This window comes from Euprymna scolopes, chromosome 20 (assembly GCF_053919585.1).
Source record: "Euprymna scolopes isolate OS-2025 chromosome 20, ASM5391958v1, whole genome shotgun sequence".
NCBI classification, from domain to species: Eukaryota; Metazoa; Mollusca; class Cephalopoda; order Sepiida; family Sepiolidae; genus Euprymna; species Euprymna scolopes.
The window spans coordinates 22,658,108-22,665,607 of record NC_136501.1 but is presented as its reverse complement, the minus strand read 5'-3'; positions in this window follow the sequence as shown (position 1 = coordinate 22,665,607).

Sequence of the window (7,500 nt, the reverse complement as noted above, 5' to 3'; positions counted from 1 at the left end):
CGCCCTTGTAAGCGGGTTAGTCGTTCTGCAGGGAGAGGAAGTACAGACAAACGGTAAAGGATGAGCGGAAAGACGTATGTAGCACACGCCTCCGCCCGACCCTTCAAGGACAATTTCCTTCCAATCCAAGTCTTTACTGACGATTTGACCTTAGACTGTACTTCCGACCAATTCTTTTCCAGCTGAAGTCCCGGTCCAAACCAGACACCGAGAATGCGGACCGGTCCATCGGTCCAGCTGAAAATACCTGGAAGCGAGTTTACCCCGGTCCAGGCCCCCAACCGCAGGCCAACAGACTTGCTACGGTTGAAGATGGCCCCTGTTACTTCTTCGTATCGAGCGAGCGCCTCGACCACCGCTTGAACGTCCGTGAGGCAAAACACGAACACGGTGACGTCATCGGCGAACGCGGAAACCCTGGCTCGTGTGCCTCCAGGGAGAGCTATTCCGCGCAGGACTGGTGTAGCTGCCTCATCCCTTAACTTGCAAAAGAGGGGTTCCAACGCCAGGACATACAACAGAGGCGACAGCGGACAACCCTGTCGCACCGACCGAGAGACAGCGAATGACTCCGACAGCTTACCGTTGATCTGCACCGCTACCGTCGGCCTGTCATACAGAACAAAGATCCACTTGCGGAAGTCCGGATTAAATCCGGTGGCCTCTAGCACAGATCCTAGGAACCGATGGTCGATCCTATCGAATGCCTTGGACTGATCCAAACTGATCAGTGCGGCTTCGGCGTCGTCTTCTGTCCCCTCTATGATCGAGTGTATCAAGTGCAAATTGTCTTGAATCGATCTCCCCTTCACAGCATAAGTCTGATCCGGTTCGATCAAGTAAGTGATGACAACCTGCAAGCGATTCGCAAGAATCTTTGCCAAAATCTTTAACTCTGTGTTTAGCAGAGTCAAGGGCCTAAAATCATCAAAGTTTTCCCTCCCACCATGCCGTTGACCTTTCCTCAGCAATGTGATCACGCCCTTGGTCACCTGTCCAGGGATGGAACCCTGGGCAAACCAATGGTTGAACATATCCTTCAGAATAGGGACCAACATGGGCGACAGCCTCAAGTAAACCTCGTAGGGTAAACCATCAAGCCCCAGGGATTTGTTATAGCCGACCTGCTTCAACGCAGTAATGACCTCATGTTCAGTAATAAGACCATCACAGCTAGCCGCCCGAGCCGCCGTGAGGCGGGGCGAGTCAGCCAAATAGCTGCCAAACTCATCAACCCTGAGTCCGGGTAGTTGGGTGAAGCGCACCGATAGATGCTCCCGAAACCCCTCGCAGATCTCCCGAGTCGATACTAAAGCGTGTCCTTCCAGGTTATGTACTTTACGAATGTACCCATCCGAACCGCGCCTTAAAGCAGCCTTACGCTCAACAGCGTCAACATTCACAGCCTCGTTAGAAACTTTCTTTAACCTAGCCCTAACTACTTGACCTTCATACCGCTCGCTAGCCAAGCGGTTGAGATCTTGTTTAGCTAGTGCTAACTCTAGGGGGTCCCCCCCCTCCACCACCCGAGTCAGCTTATCCTCTAAACGCTTCTTTGCCTTAGCCTTATCTATCGCGAGGCGTTGGCTATACTGGACAGAGAAGCGCCTAATTTTGGCCTTGAGACTAACCCACCACTTACTTCCTGTAACCGCCCCCACTAAAGCCCGCTGAATTAGCTCAGTGACCTTCAACCGGTAGTCCTCCAGCTCCAACAAGGTGCTGTTGAACTTCCAGTATCCGGCCAGTTTAGGCCTAGCACTTAAATTCAAACGGGCCATAACAAGTTTATGGTCCGAGTGTCCTAGCAAGTGGAACGTGGGGCAAGATAGGAAGTCTACATCGCCTCTTCTAACTAACATCCGATCCAAGTAAGTGCTTGGATGGGAAGGCACTACAGGATGCCACGTCCACATCTCCCGCCCCGGATGATCCAGACGAAATCTGTCGATGAGATCGCACGAGCCCATCAGGTCAGACAGACTGCTGTCACACCACGCCGACCCGCTAGTCCCCCCGACCTTATCTATTTTGGGATCAAGGATTGCATTCCAATCCCCCATTAAAACTAACCATTCCGGATCCACTAAGAAGCCCTCCAACCGTCGAAAAAAGGTTGCCCTCTCTACAGCAGCATTGGGAGCATAAACAGCAACAATCCGAAAAACACTACAATTAACAGCAACATCAACAACCTTGCTTCGACACCTGATGCCCCTCACATTCAATGTAGCCAAGTTCAAAGACATGATCACTTACCTCAAGCACTGTCACAGACGGGTCTGAAATCCTTGGCAGTGAGGACATGGCAGGCCTGGCCAAGGCTGCCGGTAAGTAAATCCGATGAAGGTGATCCATCCTTGGCCACACCCCCCACGTCCAGGGGGAAGGTTAGCTTAAGTGCCCTGTATAGCGATGGGTGTACATACATGGGGATTCTACCCTCACATTTAAAGAAAATGTTGGTCAGCGAAGGATGGTCCCTATCCACCAGCTGCTGGCCTGGGATCGCATTCTTCGCTGCCTTAATCATTGCCCACATTCCTTCAGTCCTAGCGTCCTTGTTGACCCTAACGAAAGTGGTCAACAAGGGAGCGTCCTTGAATTTAGTGGGGTCTGTTACTAGGTCTCCACCGACTTTTTCAAAGTTTTTTAGTTTATTATACCGGACCTTCTGTTGTCCTTTAAGGTCCGGAGCCGGTTGGAGAGGGTCTGTTTCACAAATCCTGCTTCCTGGCAGGAAGGGGAGCTTTTTGGTCCGTTCAGTTCGGACTTTGGGAGTGGGGAGGGGGACCTCTTTTGGTTGATGGGGAGGCTGGGCGCTTGGGGAGGGGGTAGCCTGCTCGTTTTCTTCTTTTTGGCTCCTGTCACGGGATGAGGGGCGGGAAGAGTTTCTTGGGGCCTTTATAGGAGAGGGGGAAGGTTGTTCGGGTTGCTGGGGTGTTGGGATCACAGGGGCTCATCCTGTGTTGTTATTGCGAGGGAGTCCTTCTCAGTCTCAGTGGGTGTAGAAGGGTTTGCGCGTGTCTTGCGGCTTTTCCTCCTCCTGGCCCTCCTGATCTCTGTTGTGCTCAGGGCCATAGAGACTGTTGTTGTCTCTTCCTCTGCCTCTGACACGGCCTCCTCCTCAGATTCTGGTAGTTTCCTCTTGTTTGAGGAGGAGGGTGTCTGTGTGTCCATCTTCTCCGTCTCGCTCTTCGGTTGGTCTTGGTCTTGGGTGACTGTCTGCAAGGATGGCTGTTTGTTGGTCTTGCCTTTCTTTACGACCGTCACCCAGCCTGTCGGTGCCTCTGGAGGATTTGCGGCCGGCGCGGGAGCAGCGGCTTGATTTGTTGTCACGCTTGTTCCCGCCGCTTTTGTGGGCTTCTTCCCTCCATTCCTCTTCGGACAGTCCTTCGCCATATGCCCTTGTTGTGTGCACAGCCAGCAATGGGGCCTCCTCCCTTCCACTATAAGGGAGAGTGTCCACTCTCCGAACTTGAGTGTGGCTGGGATGGCGTAGAATCCAGCCTTGTCCAGGACCATCTGTACTTTGTAGTCCCCGGTCATGATGTTTCTTAATCCGCGGACCGGGGTGACTTCCTCTACGTCCCCATACTGGCTTAGGATGGCCCCCAGTTGTTTGGCCTCCATATAGCAGGGGACGTTTAGAGCAGAAACATTTGCTCTCCTCTTGTTCATATAAATGGGTTGGAGCTTTATGTTCCTGCTCTGATGGCTGGTCCTGGACAGCCTGACTGCGTCCTCGGAGGTGGGGAGCAGAACATCCTACTGTGCGTAACTCCTTCTACAGATGTAGTTGGCGGGAATGTTCTGTTCCAGCAACACGTTCATCATGGTGTCCTTGTTGACGCCCGTCAGACCCCTTGTCTTGGTGTCTGAAGTTATCAGCGAGAGCACTCTTTTCTCCAGAACTTCCACTTGACCCGGGAGGGGTTGGATGTTGTTCCCCTGGGTATACTCCTTGTAAGTGGAGTCAAAGAGTGCTCTGTAGTCTTCGGGCGTCAACTTCCCTTGCTGCTCTTTGGGGCCCCATGCCGGTCCTCCATCCTGGTGGGTGTCAGCTGGACTCGGGTTGGGGGGCGTAGCTGGTGTTGTGGGGCTCTCTCTTGTTATGGGCATTTTTGGTTTCGGAACTGGGCCGTTACCAGGCAAAGTAGGCCATTGTGTCTTTGGCGTTGTTTCGTCTTGGCTTGGTTTGCTCTCCGGGCCGCTCCCCTTTCTTATTTTCTTCCTTTGCTGGGTGGCTGTCCCCTTGGGGGATGGAGGTGTCTCCCCTTCTGGTGCCGTGTTCCCAGCTGGAGCCTTGGTGGGTACTGTCAAGGGTGTCTCTCCTTCAAGCTTGCTTTTGTTACCACTGGCCGGAGAGTCACCCCTTTTCCGTATTTGGTCCTCTTGGGGAGTGTTGGGGGGCCAATCACTGTCTTCCCCACCGAATAGTGAGCAGATGGAGGCTATTACATCTTCATCCAGCGCCTCGGTTTGGTCCGCGGTGCTGTTTTCCTCCTTTTCTGTTGGGGAGTCGCCCTTTGGGGGAGCGGGAGATGGGTTCCCCGGTCTTCCTCCCTTGGTTCTGTCGTCCTGGGGTGCAGCTGGTTGGCTGGGTTCTGCACTTTCCCCAGCTAGTGACTTAACGGCAGCTTTTTCCGCTGGGTTGCCCTCGTGGGGAGCGGTTGCAGGTGCTTTTCGGGGGGTCGCCGCGGGCTGCGGCCCTACCCTCCCACTTTCTTCCAAGGTCGCCGCGCGCCGGGGCCCTACCTTGTTTCCTGGCGCCGTCTCGCCGGGAGATGCATCAGCTCCCTCACATAGGGAGTCATTAGCAGTTGAGATGCTGCGCATTTGGGGTGACGTACCCCTCCTGCCTGGCATCGTGGCGGTTGCACTGGCCGCTGACGCGGACCAAAGTGTAGTGGGGGAAAAGAAAACCCAGGGGAATGGAGGGGGAGGAGGGGGAGGAGCGGACTTTGAAGAAATTAGAGTTTTTGACTTCCCCTTACGGGGATGTCGGGTTAGCAGCTCAGATCCCCCCGCGAGGGGGGAGAGCAGAGAAGAAAGACGCAGTGGGTGCTAGCGGGTCAGAGTGCCGCGTCGCAATTAAGAGAGAGAGGGGATAGGCATCCCTGCCCACAGAGGGGAGCAGAAACGAAGCACCCGCCCTACCCCACGTCACCCTACCCACTAACTTACTCCAACCGAAGCGAGAAAGAGAACCCTGTCTGCTTGATCCACTGGGAGAGCAGCGAAGATAGACAAAGTTTGGGCCTGGCAGGTCAGAGTGCTGCTCAGGCAATTAAGTGTGGAGAAATTAGACCATCCCCTGTCTCTAGAGGGAAGAGACCGGAACGAAGAAAAAACTCATGCAAAAAACAATAAAAGCAGGTCTCAACTACCAGCTAGTGGTGTTGGTCCCGAGATTCCAGTCTCCCAAAAAAGGGGATCGGTTTCCGGGTCCAAGCTCCCACAAATGTGGAGTCGGTCCTTTAGGTCCTGACTCCCCAAAGGAGGGGGTCGGTCCTTGCTAACGAAGGTTAGTATGAAAACACCTTAACCTAGCCCGAAAGCCCGGTGGCGGAAAGTTTCGTAACTGAGAGAACAGATACTACACTTTGAGATATTAAATCTTTTATTCATGTTAAAAAAAAAAAAAAAAAAATACAGAAAAAAAAATCAACGATGAACAAAAAACTTAGGCACATACACTTTGATCTTGACCAAAAGGCCAAGGAAAAAGTAAATATAGAAATAATTAAATAAATAAATATATATATATATATATATATATATATATATATATATATATATATCCACACCCACACACACACACACACACACACACACACACACACACACATATATATATATATACGATTTATATGTATAAATCTAATATATAAGATATATGACTGCATGTCTGTCTGTCTCCATATTTTCAAACTCTATCTCGCCCGAATCTTAAATTCGTAAACGGCGCTATGGGCCTCAGATTATTGGCTTTTTTATGAACTGTTTATTTTATGAGTCTTTAGCCGGTGAAAATAGTCTTTTAAGATGTAAACATGGTTCAAAGTTAAAACAATTGTTATACATTTTCAAAATTCATCTTAGTTTATTTTTAATGTTTAATTAGTTCATATGCGTGTCATGTAAGTACAGTGGTAGCGTCACCAGCTTTGAATGCTACAGTTTTACTTTCGGTTTCGATTCCAGCTGATGACACCCAAGTCCCTTCTTTTACGTTTGAAATCATTACTCTATAATTTATTTCTAAGAAATCTGGACAAATTATAATATCATATTTAAGCGTATTTTACGACCGGGCAAAGCCCCCTCCTTTAGCTAGCGTTTATATGTGTGTGTGTGTGTGTGTGTGTGTGTGTGTGTGTGTGTGTGTGTGTGTGTGTGTGTGTGTGTGTGTGTGTGTTATTTGTTTTTGTTTTTGCGATACGTTTTGAATTAATTCAATTATTTACAAAAGTGCATATTTACCTAAATGCGAGTTGGGAATAATTTTCTCTTTAACCAATTTGGTACCCCCATGTGGAGAGCGGCAATACTGTTTTTAAAATATAATTATCCACTGGCATGTATTTCGTCGTCTACGACTCATTAGAGTGGCTGGTAGACGACGAAACATGTGTCAGTGGATAATTATATTTTAAAAACAATAAGAGAGAGAGAGAGAGAGAGAGAGAGAGAGAGAGAGAGAGAGAGAGAGAGTCTAGGAAGTTGTTTACTCTTTAAAACTATATATATATAAAAAAAAAAAAACTTATTTAATTTTTTATATATTTTATCATTTGTTGAAAAACTAAAACCGGTCAGAATATCCCCGTTAATTACCGATAATCGTTAATCGAAACCGTTAGTTCAATTTATCTATCATCGTTAAAGCTATTTTTTTTTCATGTCGTTGCTTAGCAACAATGATAGAACAACGGACCGTGAGAATTTTACTGTGGTGGTTAAGTTAATAGCGTGTTTTTTGTTTTGATCATTTGTTTTGTTTTGTTTTGTTTTTTTCTTTTGCACGATGTTGTCTGTAGGTTCAAACTCAACACCTGTATTTCTTTCTTTTTTTTTCATTAACTGCAAAGAATTTTATAAGACTTAAAAATTTACGTGTTTTTTTTTTTTTTTTTTTTGCACGATGTTGTCTGTAGGTTCAAACTCAACACCTGTATTTCTTTCTTTTTTGTTCATTAACTGCAAAGAATTTTGTAAGACTTAAAAATTTACGTGTTTTTTTTTGTTGTTTTATTTTTTGCACGATGTTGTCTGTAGGTTCAAACTCAACACCTATATTTCTTTCTTTTTTTTCATTAACTGCAAAGAATTTTATAAGACTTAAAAATTTACGTGTTTTTTTTTTTTTTTTTTTTTTTTTTTTTGCACGATGTTGTCTGTAGGTTCAAACTCAACACCTGTATTTCTTTCTTTTTTGTTCATTAACTGCAAAGAATTTTGTAAGACTTAAAAATTTACGTGTTTTTTTTTTGTTGT